At 41.7% G+C, this 13897-nt stretch overlaps 1 protein-coding gene across 1 annotated transcript in view; it reads left to right on the top strand.

The window, feature by feature from the left end:
• Nucleotides 1–13897, top strand: part of LOC128657021 (zinc finger protein OZF-like) — an 87549-nt gene that overhangs the window by 46175 nt on the left and 27477 nt on the right. The gene's annotated exons all lie outside the window — the stretch shown is intronic.

The following is a 13897-nucleotide window of genomic DNA, read 5'->3' as shown; positions in this document are numbered from 1 at the left end:
CGTGTCTTCTGTTTATGGGATATTGCCTGGTTTTTATAGTTTATTGTCTATAACTACTGTACATTATATCAGCAATCAGGATACACCGATATCACTTTATAGGAGCATAAAATATATCTCACAGCACTATGTTATCTTTATAGCCTTTTATTTGTATCTTATGTTTTCTTCTTAAATGGAAAGAGTCCACAGCTGCATTCATTACTTTTTGGCAAATAAGAACCTGGCCTTTAGGAGGAGGCAAAGACACCCCAGCCAAAGGCTTAAATACTCCTCCCACTCCCCTCATCCCCTAGTCATTCTTTGTCTTTCGTCCCAGGAGGTTGGCAGAGACGTGTCGGAATTTTTTATTTTAGTTTTTTGTCTCTTATGGAGGGTAGTACTCTTCGACATGGGACAGGAGTTTTAAGTAGTCCTGTCAGTCTCTCAGTGAGGGCTTGGATAAATGAGTTAGAGTGCGGAGATGCAGGGAGAGTCTTTCTGCGAAACCATCCCGACTCATGTTAACAACTCCTCAAGCAATTGGCGTGGCCGAACTTTACCCCACTGCCTGTTTTCTTCTCTCAAGTCCATGGCGGAGGCGATGCTACTATCTGTCACACTTGAAAAGTCGTGTTCCTATTCCACAGCGTAGATTCCGGTAAGATAGTTTCATTTTACTTTATTCATCAATGTTCTGTAATGTGAATGTTTTCCTGAGAGGCTACCACCTTGCGGGTCTAACTGTCATAAGGGTCTCAGTGAGTCTCTTTTAGTATCTTGGAATCGAGGGTTAATATCTCCTGAGAGGGGTTATTGAACATGGGGGTTTATAATCATGTTTATGTGATTCAACCTGCTTGTGTGTGATGTTTATGGGCTCGTGGTTTGGAACATTGTGGCCTTTGAAAGTGACGTGGCCTTTTGGTTGGGCACGCTTTTTTTGGACTGTACGGTTCACCTTGTGTCGGGCGTGGTTACCTTCCGTTTTCCATTTCCGCATTCCCGACCATGTGGCGAATAAAATATTCTAGTCCGCAGGGGTCTGGTCATAGGAGGTGGTGAGTGCCCCAGCCATTGTGGGTGTCAGGTGCCGTTTTTGTTTTACTACTTTAGTCCATATTTATATATCCTCTACCAGTTATGGAGGATTCTGATGCTAAGACTGTGCTAATTTCTGATTCAGTTACGGAGGATTCTGATACTGAGATTATTTTGATTTCAGATTCTGTGTCCAGTGACGAATTCCGACTGGCCTTGTTGACAATTGTCAACCAGTTTTTTTCCGTATGCCATTTTAGAGCGCCTTGTTCCTCTGGCTCGGGGAATCAAGGGACAGCTGAGCCATCCGCCTCTGGGGGTCCTGTCCTCCGAGAGGCGAGTTCCCTACCAATTCATACTTCTACACATGCAGGTAACCCAGTTTCTGATTCCTCCATGCAGGGTGGGGTGTTCCCCCCCGGAGGTTGCTGCACATTTTGGCTTCCACATAATGTTGGCGATTGTTCACCTGCAGAGTCCAGACGTTTCTTTGAGAATGTGCTTGTGCCCTATTGTCCCGGGCCTTCTGCCTTGGGGAGGGCCTCTACAGTTCCCCGCGGGTGTAACTGTCCCTGAGTGTTATGCCTTTCGTTACAGGATTGCGCGCCTTCGCGTATTGCTCAGACATGTTTTTCAGTTATTGAATGACCCTATCGTTAACAGATACAGGGATTTTCAGTCTGCTTATTCGAATAGTGCACCTCATTAGACGTGGGGAAGAGGTAATCTCCTGATTGTCATTTGATTGAGATCTTTCCCAGTTTTTTTTTTAAAGATAGGGCTCTGTTTGGCTGGTCCTGCAGGCAAGCCTGTGTCTTTTTTGGCGTTATCCTCCGGGCGGCCTTATATTTTATTTGTATCCGATGGATGTCTTTTATTTGGTTTTGTTTCCTTCGGGAACCTTCTGGGATCTACACTCTTTGTTGTTCTTCTTTGGAAGTTGTTTGGGACACGTTAGTCCTATAATGTCTGTTTTCTTTTTCCCCTATGAGGGAGAATTTTGCAGCTTGCCGGTTAGGACCCTAAGTGCAGGCTGGTCCTGTTGGGTTCGTTCGGTCTCATGGCTTTTCAGACACGTGGCGCTGTTCTGCTCTGCTGGTATGATAGAAGCGCTGAGTTCTCAGGTTATCATTGTATTTCATGTCCAACTAAGCACTCAAGAGGACCTGTGGGTCCGTAGGGCGGTAGGATTCTTTCAGTCCTTATAGCCTCCAGTGATAAATGACCGGGTCAGGGGAGTTTTTTTTCCGCTGCGTCATTCTATCTGACATCTGATATTTTCAGAACATACACCTAGATCACGAGTTTGGCGTTAGCCTTTAAAAGCAGCTTTGAGAGGTCCCAACGCTGCTTTTTAATGCCCGCTGGTATTATGAGTCAGGCAGGTACAGGTGTACCGCTCAGTTTTCTTCCGCAACTCGAGGCTACTGCAAATCCCCTTAAGTCAATTGTGTATCCTATCTTTTTAATGGGATTTGCCTAACGCCGGTATTACGAGTCTTGGAAGAAGTGAGCGGTACACCCTCTCCTGTCAAGACTCCTACCGCATTTAAAAGTCAGTAGTTAAGAGTTTTATGGGCTAACGCCGGAACATAAAGCTCTTAACTAAAGTGCTAAAAAGTACACTAACACCCATAAACTACCTATTAACCCCTAAACCGAGGCCCCCCCCACAGTGCAAACACTAAAATAAAATAAAAATGTAACCCCTAATCTGCTGACCGGACATCGCTGCCACCTACATTATACCTATGAACCCCTAATCTACTGCCCCTAACATCGCCGACACCTACATTATATTTATTAACCCCTAATCTGCCGCCCCCATCGTCGCCGCCACCTGTATTAACCCCTAAACCGCCGCACTCCAGCCTCGCAAACACTAGTTACATTTTATTAACCCCTAATCTGCCCTCCCAACGTCGCCGACACCTACCTACATTTATTAACCCCTAATCTTCCGACTCCAACGTTGCCACTACTATAATAAATTTATTAACCCCTAAACCTAAGTCTAACCCTAAGCCCCCCCTAACTTAAATATAATTTAAATTAAAGGAAATTAATTTAAGATAATTAAATAAATTCATCCTATTTAAAACTAAATACTTACCGATAAAATAAACCCTAAGCTAGCTACAATATAACTAATAGTTACATTTGTAGCTAGCTTAGGATTTATATTTATTTTACAGGCAACTTTGTATTTATTTTAACTAGGTACAATAGCTATTAAATAGTTATTAACTATTTAATAACTACCTAGCTAAAATAAGTACAAAATTACCTGTAAAATAAATCCTAACCTAAGTTACAATTACACCTAACACTACACTAACATTAAACTAATTACCTAAACTACCTACAATTAATTACAATTAAATTCAATAAACTAAATTACGAAAAAAAACAAACACTAAATTACAGAAAATAAAAAAAGAATTACAAGAATTTTAAACTAATTACACCTAATCTAATCCCCCTAATAAAATAAAATGAAGGTTCCTTTAAATTACGTCATCCAAGATAGCGTCCCTTGAATTCTGATTGGCTGATAGGATTCTATCAGCCAATCGGAATTAAGGTAGGAAAAATCCTATTGGTCAATCAGCCAATAGAATGAAAGCTCAATCCTATTGGCTGATCCAGCCAATAGGATTTTTCCTACCTTAATTCCGATTGGCTGATAGAATCCTATCAGCCAATCGGAATTCAAGGGACGCTATCTTGGATGACGTCATTTAAAGGAACCTTCATTTTATTTTATTAGGGGGATTAGATTAGGTGTAATTAGTTTAAAATTCTTGTAATTCTTTTTTTTATTTTCTGTAATTTAGTGGGGGGGGGGGTTTCGTAATTTAGTTTATTGAATTTAATTGTAATTAATTGTAGGTAGTTTAGGTAATTAGTTTAATGATAGTGTAGTGTTAGGTGTAATTGTAACTTAGGTTATGATTTATTTTACAGGTAATTTTGTACTTATTTTAGCTAGGTAGTTATTAAATAGTCATCTTGGATGACGTCATTTAAAGGAACCTTCATTCTTCATTAGGACGTCGTTTGAAGAGGATGGCTCCGGGTCGGCTGGATTGAAGATGGACCCGCTCTGCTCCGGAAGGATAAAGATAGAAGATGCAGCCGGGATGAAGCCTTCTGCCGTCTGGAGGACCTCTTCTGCCCCCATCGGATGAAGACTTCTGCCGTATGGAGGACCACTTGTGCCCGGCTGGGTGAAGACGGATCAAGGTAGGGTGATCTTCAGGGAGTTAGTGTTAGGTTTTTTTAAGGGGGGATTGGGTGGGTTTTAGAGTAGGGGTGTGTGGGTGGTGGGTTTTAATGTTGGGGGGTATTGTATTTTTCTTTTACAGGTAAAAGTGCGGATTACTTTGGGGCAATGCCCAGCAAAAGGCCCTTTTAAGGACTATTTGTTATTTAGTATAGGGTAGGGAAATTTTATTATTTTGGGGGGCTTTTTTATTTTACTAGGGGGATTAGATTAGGTGTAATTAGTTTAAAATTCTTGTAATTCTTTTTTTTCCCTGTAATTTAGTGTTTGTTTTTTCCGTAATTTAGTTTATTGAATTTAATTGTAATTAATTGTAGGTAGTTTAGGTAATTAGTTTAATGATAGTGTAGTGTTAAGTGTAATTGTAACTTAGGTTAGGATTTATTTTACAGGTAATTTTGTACTTATTTTAGCTAGGTAGTTATTAAATAGTTAATAACTATTTAATAACTATTGTACCTAGTTAAAATAAATACAAAGTTGCCTGTAAAATAAAAATAAATCATAAGCTAGCTACAATGTAACTATTAGTTATATTGTAGCTATCTTATGGTTTATTTTATAGTTAAGTATTTAGTTTTAAATAAGATGAATTTATTTAATTGTAGTTATTTTATTTAGATTCATTTAAATTATATTTAAATTAGGGGGGTGTTAGGGTTAGACTTAGGTTTAGGGGTTAATAACTTTATTATAGTGGCGTTGGCTGCGGCGGCAGATTAGGGGTTAATTAATTTAATATAGTTGCGGCGACGTTGGGGGGCAGATCAGGGGTTAATAACTATAATATAGGTGTCAGTGATGTGAGGGGCAGCAGATTAGGGGTTTATAAGTATAATGTAGGTGGCGGCGGTGTCCGGAGCGGCAGATTAGGGGTTAATAGTATAATGCAGGTTGCGACGATGTCGGGGGCGGCAGATTAGGGGTTAATAAATGTAAGATTAGGGCTGTTTAGACTCGGGGTTCATGTTAGGGTGTTGGGTGTAGGCATAACTTTTATTTTCCCATAGGAAACAATGGGGCTGCGTTAGGAGCTGAACACTGCTTTTTTGCAGGTGTTAGGTTTTTTTTCAGCCGGCTCAGCCCCATTGTTTCTTATGGGGAAATCGTGCACGAGCACGTTCAGCCAGCTCACCGCTGACTTAAGCAACGCTGGTATCGAGGTGAGATGTGGAGCTAAATTTTGCTCAATGCTCACTTTTCTGAGGCTAACGCAGCCATTCAGAAAACTCGTAATACCAGCTTTGTTTTAAGTGAGCGGTGAAACAAAAAGGCTCGTTAGCACCGCACGGCTCTACCGACAAAACTCGTGATCTAGCCGATAGTGTTTCCTTCCCCATGTGGTGAAGGTTTGGAGAGCTTAGTTCCCCATTCCCGCAGTTTGGCCTTCATTTTTAGGCCTCTGGGCCCTTGTGGGCCTGATCCAATAGTATCAGATCAGGCTTTCTAGCCTGCGGAAGGTTTTCAGTTTGAAACCAGTGCAGCTTTTGGCACCTTGCAGGTGTGTGCATACGCTGTTTATAGTGTATCTAGATACAGCTCTTACTCTTGATGTGTACTTTGAGTGATGAGACCTTTGGGTCTGCTTCCATTGTCCCAGGGTGAGTTGGATCTCCTTTTAGGGATCTGTATTCCTGGTGATGGTTGATCCCTGTGGGGACTTTGTTTAGCTTGAGGTTTCCCAAAGCTGGGAAGGCTTTGCGCCTGTCTCTTCACTGTGTCCTCTGCTTGTGTGGAGGTGATAGGGAGACTAGCCCTGCTAGAGGAGTTTTTCTTTGGACCTCGAGGTATCCCTTATGTTGCCCTTAGGCCTTGAGAAGTCTCTTCATAGGACTTCTAGCCCTGCTCCTTGGAGCGTTGGACTTCGCTAGGGGTGGTTCCTGCCTTTGATTGGGCTTTCAAGTTCTTTTTGCTATCTGGATTCTATGGATATGCATTCATATCCCTGGTGTCTGGCTTTTGGCCAGGTAGGGTGTTTAGTTCTAGGGCAAGGTTGCCTGAACTATTAGGTGCCCGGACCTGTTTTTCTTCCTGAGACTTCCGATTGCTGAGGCTTTGAACTTGGGCTATGTCCTTGCTCCATCTATCTGATCTGGTCATGATGGCCAGGTTTTCGGGGTATTTATTACTCTTTGCAGCAAAACAGCCCAGGTGCTATAGGGTTAGCTTTGTGACTTGCGCCTCAAGGGTTGCTGGTTCATGCCCAGCTGCTGGCGCTGGATGTCCATTTCTGGTGCGCCTTACTGTTGCATTTCCTTGGTCAGCTTGCAAATGGGTTGGCTGTTTCTCTGCTTGGCAAGCCACTTGTAGGGGGATCCTTTTCTAGGACATTCATGTTGAGGATATATCTTCTCATTAGCCGGTGGCTTCGGGGTTTGAGGACAGTTGTTGCCTTTCTGGCCTAATCCCTTTTCCTTAGGGGATATTCTCCTCCCTATGGAGATGGAGTCGTTTCTTGGGGCTTCTCCTGGTTGGGAAGCGGAAAGGTGGGATGGGTTCCCCCTCGGGTCTTGCTGGCTCCAAGTCAAATTGTGGGGCCTTTTTTGTTGTTAGATCCTTAGGTCTATGGTCCTGTCGTCTGTTTCGGAGTCGGGTTGTACCTGTACTCTGTGGGGATGGCTTGCTATCCTTACGCTCGTTCCTGTACCAGTTTTGGGATTCTTTTGATCCCCACTTATGGATCCCTGAGGCTGGGTTGGTCCAACTGAGTGGGGGTCTGCAGGTCAGGATGACCGAGCGTTCTAAGGCGCTGCATTCAGGTTGCAGCCTTCTCTGGATTTGCGGACTTGAGTCTATCTTGTTAGCTCAGTCTGCTAGGATATGGATTTCCTTTCTAACTTGCTCCTCTGCTTTTAGGAGGGAGTTTCCTCTTCCTTCGGGCTCTGAAGGTATACTCTCCTTCTCGGGGGGCCTCGATTGAGGTTTTGTGTCCCTTTTTTAGTGACCTGTGTGTGGGTCTAGCGGCTTAGGTTGCCTGGAGCTTGCCCTCTGTCTGAGGGCTGCTTTTGCAGTTTGTTTTCTGCTTAACTGCTTCTTCCTCCTCGCAAGTACCCTCTGTGTCGTCCAGTTATGGACTCTGGGTTCTTCAACTTGGGGTTTCCGACTGGGTCTCTTCCACATTTCTTTGTGGTTGAATACTTTGGTATTCTCTGTTCCGACGCTTAATGGACTTTGTCTTTTGTTGGTTGCATTAAGTACTTGCAGGATGTTGGAACGAAGTCTTTTCTGTTTCTGTGCCCGGGTTTATCCCGGGCTTTTCTGGTATAGGCGTGGCCTCCTTCATGTTTGGGCCCCTTTGAGTCTTTGTGAGTTGGGCTCACTATTGAAGGTGTTCTTTTTTGGAGGGGACCTTTCGGTCTCCTCGGTTCTCCTTGCCTTGTACCCTTGGGGGTTTTGGGCGATGTTCCCTTCCCTAGTGGGGGGTGACTTGGTTAGGGACCATCTGTTGGGTGACGGTGTCTCCTGGAGGACTGTTGGCTCAGTTGAGTCTGTTTTTATGGTCTCTAGTTTGGCTTCTGGACTAGCTGTGAGTCAGTGTCCTTGGGGCTTTTCCTTTCAAAATTTTCTCGGCTTTGGATGATGCGTTTTTTTTATTGGGTAGAGGTTCAGGCCTGGTGCCCTCAGTATGGGCCGCCTATTGTACCCTCCCGTCTTGGCATTCAGCGTCCTCTATAGCTGGGTATTGTTTTCCCAAAGTAATGAATGCAGCTGTGGACTCCATTTAAGAAGAAAAACATAAATTATGCTTACCTGATGATAATTTCCTTTTCTTCTGATGGAAAGAGTCCTCAGCTCCCCACCCGTAACTTATGTGGGGTGTCCTTTTTATTCTTCTGGCACCTTTCACCCTGATATTTCTTCTACTGTTCCTTGTTCCTCGGCAGAATGACTGGGGGATGAGGGGAGTGGGAGGAGTATTTAAGTCTTTGCCTCATCCTAGTGGCCAGGTTCTTATTTCCCAAAAGTAATGAATGCAGCTGTGGACTCCTTCCATCAGAAGAAAAGGAATTTATCAGGTAAGCATAATTTATGTTTTGTATATAGTAAGTTACAGGGGCATTGTATTTAAACCTTCTATCATACATGTGAAAGACCAGCAGAGAAGCATGTTCATATTTTTATGTGATTTTTTTTTTTTTTTTAAAGGAACATTGTATTCTGCCAGCAAGCTACAACATTAAATATAGAACTAACCAAACAGATACAGAGAGCACAATACACATATGCAAAAAGGCAATATTAGTAAAAATTACTGTGGTGAGAAGTGGCAGCAGCGGTAACCATGGAAATTGTACCCAATTGAATTGTGTATGCTAATGAGCTGTACATGTGGATACACACATGAAGATGCAGTGATGTGGCCGTGGGTGAACATTTAAACATTTATTTTTATATACATTTATTAAAAAAGACCAGGAACCTCTCTGTAATAGAGTGTATATGCATGTTTCCACGTGCATATCTGTATGTGTTTATATGTATGTAGACCTGTAGAATCTTACAAAGATGCAGGAAAATAATGCTTTATTGTTGCCATGTCAAGTATTGGGGCTGTTGGGATACTAGTGCTGTGTTGTCCCTATGTCTGGTATAGGAGCTGTTGGATTACTAGTGCTGTATTGTCCCCATGTCAGGTATAGGGGCTGTTAAAATACTAGTGCTGGATTGTCCCCATGTCAGGTATATGGGTTGTTTGAATACTAGTGCTATTGTCCCTATGCCAGGTGTGGGGCTACTGGAATACTAGTGCTTTGTCACCATGTCAGGTGTAGGGAAGGTTGGAATACTAGTGCTGTGTTGTCCTCATGTCAGCTATAGGGGCTTTTGAAATACTAGTACTGTTTTGTCCCCATGTCAGATATAGGGGCTGTTAGAAGACTAGTTCTGTATTGTCCCCATGTCATGTATAGAGGCTGTTGGAATACTAGTGCTGTATTGTCTCCGTTACGGACCAGCGGCCTATACCTGCCTAGAGGGTTGATTCGGTGGTCTAACTCTGGGCAGGCTGTGCCGCTGGTCTTTCCCTTTCCCCTCCGCCCTGCCATCAGGGGTTGTGACGGTTATGGATACCAGGCTGCAAGGGCAATCCCTTCACCAGTTAGATTGTTTTCCAACAGTTCCTCTTGTTTGTTGCAGTAATTGAACTTTGCCCTGAAAGAGGTGATCACTACCCCACTTTACATCTTTTCTGCCTAACCGGGTCCCAGCCGGAATCTTATGGAACTTTTTCCTGGCTGGGATTGCCAGAGATTCCCGCTGGCCTTTAACCTAGGTTGCTCTGAAAGCCCCTTGCTCCAGAGCTCTGCTCTTTTGAGAACTTAACATACATTCAATGGGCATGGGTTGGGGTGAGGGAGCTCACTCAGGAACCTGGGATTTTTGACACCTCCACCTTGGACTATTCCTGAGTTCCTTTCCCAGGCTACCGCTCCGGTCCCCAGTAACGGATCATGACGCTTTTTGGACCCTGGAATAGCTGCTGCTCCCTCAGGGTCACCCCGAAAGAACGACCTATCGATTGCTGGGATCTCTGGGTTCCTATGGCCTCTATGAAGGTGCCAGACTGTCTGGAGGGGGGTATTGTTCTCCTAATGGGATTAGCATTTATCAGATGGCAATTGTGTGTAAATATTGTGAGTTTTGTGTTAATAAGCCGGTTCTTGTTTCACCTTAATACTGGTCTTGTCTGGTTATTAGGGTGGACTACTGGCTATTATCACTTTCAGCACTGTAGCTACAGGTTCCAGAGTCAAAGAAGGTCTCATTTTGGTGGAGATATCCATTCAGGGTATCTGGAGTCCATCACAGTCTCCATGTCAGGTTTATGGGCTGTTGGAATACATGTGCTGCATTATCCCCATCTCAGGTATAGGGGCTGTTGAAATACTAGTACTGTATTATCCCCATTTCAGGTATAGGTGCTCAGTGTTCTCCATAGAATTTTTTTTGGCAGCCAGGTGGCATTATGAAGCAGCCGGGTGGGGGCAGTGTGATATTTTCTAATATTTTATAATTTTCAGCTTTCCAAATTTAATTGAATAATCTAACAGAATGTATTTAAAGATCATTTGTGCAATATTAGCTAATTGTAGTTTAAGATTGGCTACAATTTTTGCCAGGTTGTCAGTAAAATCGGCCCTGTGGTGCACCTGCTAAAAAAGTCCTGGGGAGAACATTGGGTGCTGTTGGAATACTATTACTGTACTGTCCACATGTCAGGTCAATGGGCTGTTGGAATACTAGTGCTAGATTTTCCCCATGTCAGGTATAGGGGCTGTTGGAGTACTAGTGCTGTATTGTCTCCATGTCAGGTATAAGGGGTGTTACTGTGATGTGAGTGTATTTGCAATGCACATATAATGTTTTTGATTATATTTTTAAAACTAAAAAAAAAAAAAACTTGTGTAATACACAAAACATGGAAATTCTGGTTGGCTACAATGCAGCTAGTAAAGTCACTAAATCCCAGCTAACTTACTTTACTACATGGCACATTCTGTACTTACTGATATGCTGTCACTACATGGAATTTCTTACATATATGACAGCTGGTGACCTAGGATCAGGTTTATTTATATTAAATTACACAATTTTGTACATTTTATTTTAATCTTAAATTTTTAAGATTGACATTGTAAATAGTGATTCTTTAGATTGTTTGTTTTGTTTTTTATTGCAGGTGAGTGTACGTGTGTGACATGGCTGTGGGAAAAAGGGCACAGGTGAGTGTACGTTTGTGACACTTAAGGGACGCAGGGCACAAGTGAATGTACGTGTGTTACATGTAAGGGACACAGGGCACATGTGAGTGTATGTGTGTGTCTCACTTTTAGAGCCACTACCTCCCACCCAATAAAACACATAGATGAAAACTCACCTGTTAATTGTGGTGATTGTTATATAACTTATGTAGGGCTGAATTCTAAATACAATAAGCACAAAAGACTGAAAACTGCTTCAGCACAAGGTATGAAATTTCTTAGTGGTGAAATGGTTAAACTTGCTAATTTACATTATTTCTATTGCTTTTCCTTTTTTATTGAAGAAATAGAAAATAGTGTTTTTGTTTTTTTATTTTCAAAAGTGCTTTATTTAAATCAAATGAACACGTCATGAATTGCATATACAAAGCAAACATCAAGAGTAATACAATGTATTGGTTTTCCATAATGATGCAATGTGCTAACTATACATATATCATACATCACATATGTCAACTTTTGCACCTAGGAATACTCTCTTAAAATCAGTGTATTTCTTATTTGGCCCTAGTTATAACTTTTTATACCTTTCATGGGTCTTTAACAAACTCACATATGATCCATATTGGGCATATTTGGGGATATGTCTTAGATTTAGCAGGAAATCTGATAAAGATTAGAATTCAAATTTGAAAGTGAATTATATATATAGGTAACACCTTGTGCTTTTGAATTAAGATTATCTGTGGAAAATATAAATAGTGCAGATGGAGATGCTTGAAAATATATTATTCAAGAGATACTGAACCCAATTTTTTTGAAACACCCTGAAGATACACCATGCTTAAGTAGTCTCATAACCCTAGACTTAAAGGGACACTAAACCCAATTCTTTTCTTTCATGATTCAGATAGAGCATGACATTTTAATCAATATCTAATTTACTCCTATTATTATTTTTTCTTTGTTCTCTTGCTATCTTTATTTTAAAAGCTGGAATGTAAATCTTAGCAGCCAGACTATTTTAGGTTCAGCACCATGGATATTGCTTGCTTATTGGAGGCTTACATTTACCCACCAATAAGCAAGCATAATCCAAGTTTTCAATAAAAAATGGGCCTGCTCCTATGCATCACATTCCTGCTTTTCAAATAAAGATAGCAAGAGAACGATGAAACATCGATAATAGGAGTAAATAAGAAAGTTGCTTAAAATTGCATGCTCTGTCTGAATCATGAAAGAAAAAATTTGGGTTTAGTGTCCCTTTAAGTCTAGGGTTATGAGACTACTTAAGTATGGTGTATCTTCAGGGTGTTTCATTTTGATCATCATTCTAAATTATATGATTTAATAGTTTAATTGTATGGCTGGCAAGAGAGTATTTATGTGCTAACATAAGAGAGGGGGGCGCTAGTTATTCCAGCAGTGTAGAGACAGCACAATGATATATATATATTTGTGTTATTTTTAATGATGCTCTTATGTAGGATGTTGATGCTCTCTAATATGATTAAGAGACCATAAGTTGCTTGTATCCTAAGGTTAGGTTTTACACAGCTTGGGGATTTGTCTAAAAACTAGGTTGTTATCCTGGTGAAGTATCTTAACTGATCCGCCCATCATGAACCCCCGGCCGCAGGCCGCACTGGGGGGGGGAGGGGGTTATACATAAAGTAATCTTCCAGGTCTAACTTATTTGCTGCAAGGCATCAATAAACACATATAACACTAGAAGTAGTACCTCTACTTTCTATACCCTTATGGAACATTTAAAAAAAGTAAACCTTCATCTACACAGGATATTATGTGCATTTAAACATTACTGACCTTACGAACTTGGGTCATCACATTTGAAAAATAAAATATATTAAACATACTTAAACTCTTCCCTTTACAATCTCAAACCTGAACTTATATGGTCTGTCCTCATGTGCTGTCTGCCAACAAACATTAATCCTCAATTAATAGAGTAAGGCAAAAAGTTTTTTATCGTTAGAGTCTTGAGATTAATACTGTAAACTTTAAGACATGCAGAGTAGGGCATATACAGTATATAAACAAAAATAACGGATATTAGTCCCCTATAGAGCCTATAGTATAACGTGAACAGGCAAGTTTTGCTGATGGTCTTAGCCGGCTGTATTTTATCTGAGAAGGGCTTCTGCAGACTACCCCTCACCTGACTTGGGTATATGTCCACCGCTATGAAGGCAATAGATGTCCCCATCTGTGGCAGGTAAATATCTCCGCCACCCAGTCTCGCCTGGAAGTTTTAATAAACGGTACGCAGGTTCATCAATTAGTCTTTTTAGCGTTTCCGGAGCTTGCTGTGAGGACGATTTGTTAATGTTGTGTAGACATCTCTATCTTGTTTCGTCCTGTCACCTTATTTGCCTCATATGCTGTTATGCTCCTCTCCTCTGCCCGGTGTCCCAGGGTCTCTGCTAGGGGCAGTTCCTGAGGCTGTTCAGCATGGCCTCCGAATATCTATTGCCGGCAGTGATTTTGTTAGGAAACGAAGCTGTGGATCTCCAGAGTTCTCGCCACGACGCTCCACGAGGGCTGTCTGTAATGGCGGATGATCATGCTGGGTCTTTGTTAGAAATTAAGAATTGTGAGATACCACATCAGTGAGAGTCTCTGTTTCTGAGGTCTCGGTTGAGCTTGCACAAAAGCGTTGCATCAGGTAATCATATGGAGCTCTATCGATCAATTTTTGCATGAGATGTTCAAATTTTCTAAGATGTTCATCGGGCTGTAGTATATGGTAGTCTCCCGCCATGACCAACAAGCTAGATGTACTCTGAAAACAACAGTTCAAGGCAGGTTCTTATAGTTTTTCAGCTTACTATCCAGGTATATGTGGGGAATGAAGACATTTCAGTAAGTC

This window comes from Bombina bombina, chromosome 4 (genome assembly GCF_027579735.1).
Source record: "Bombina bombina isolate aBomBom1 chromosome 4, aBomBom1.pri, whole genome shotgun sequence".
NCBI lineage: Eukaryota > Metazoa > Chordata > Amphibia > Anura > Bombinatoridae > Bombina > Bombina bombina.
The sequence above is the reverse complement of the archived record's forward strand: the minus strand, read 5'-3'. Positions and strand labels throughout refer to the sequence as shown.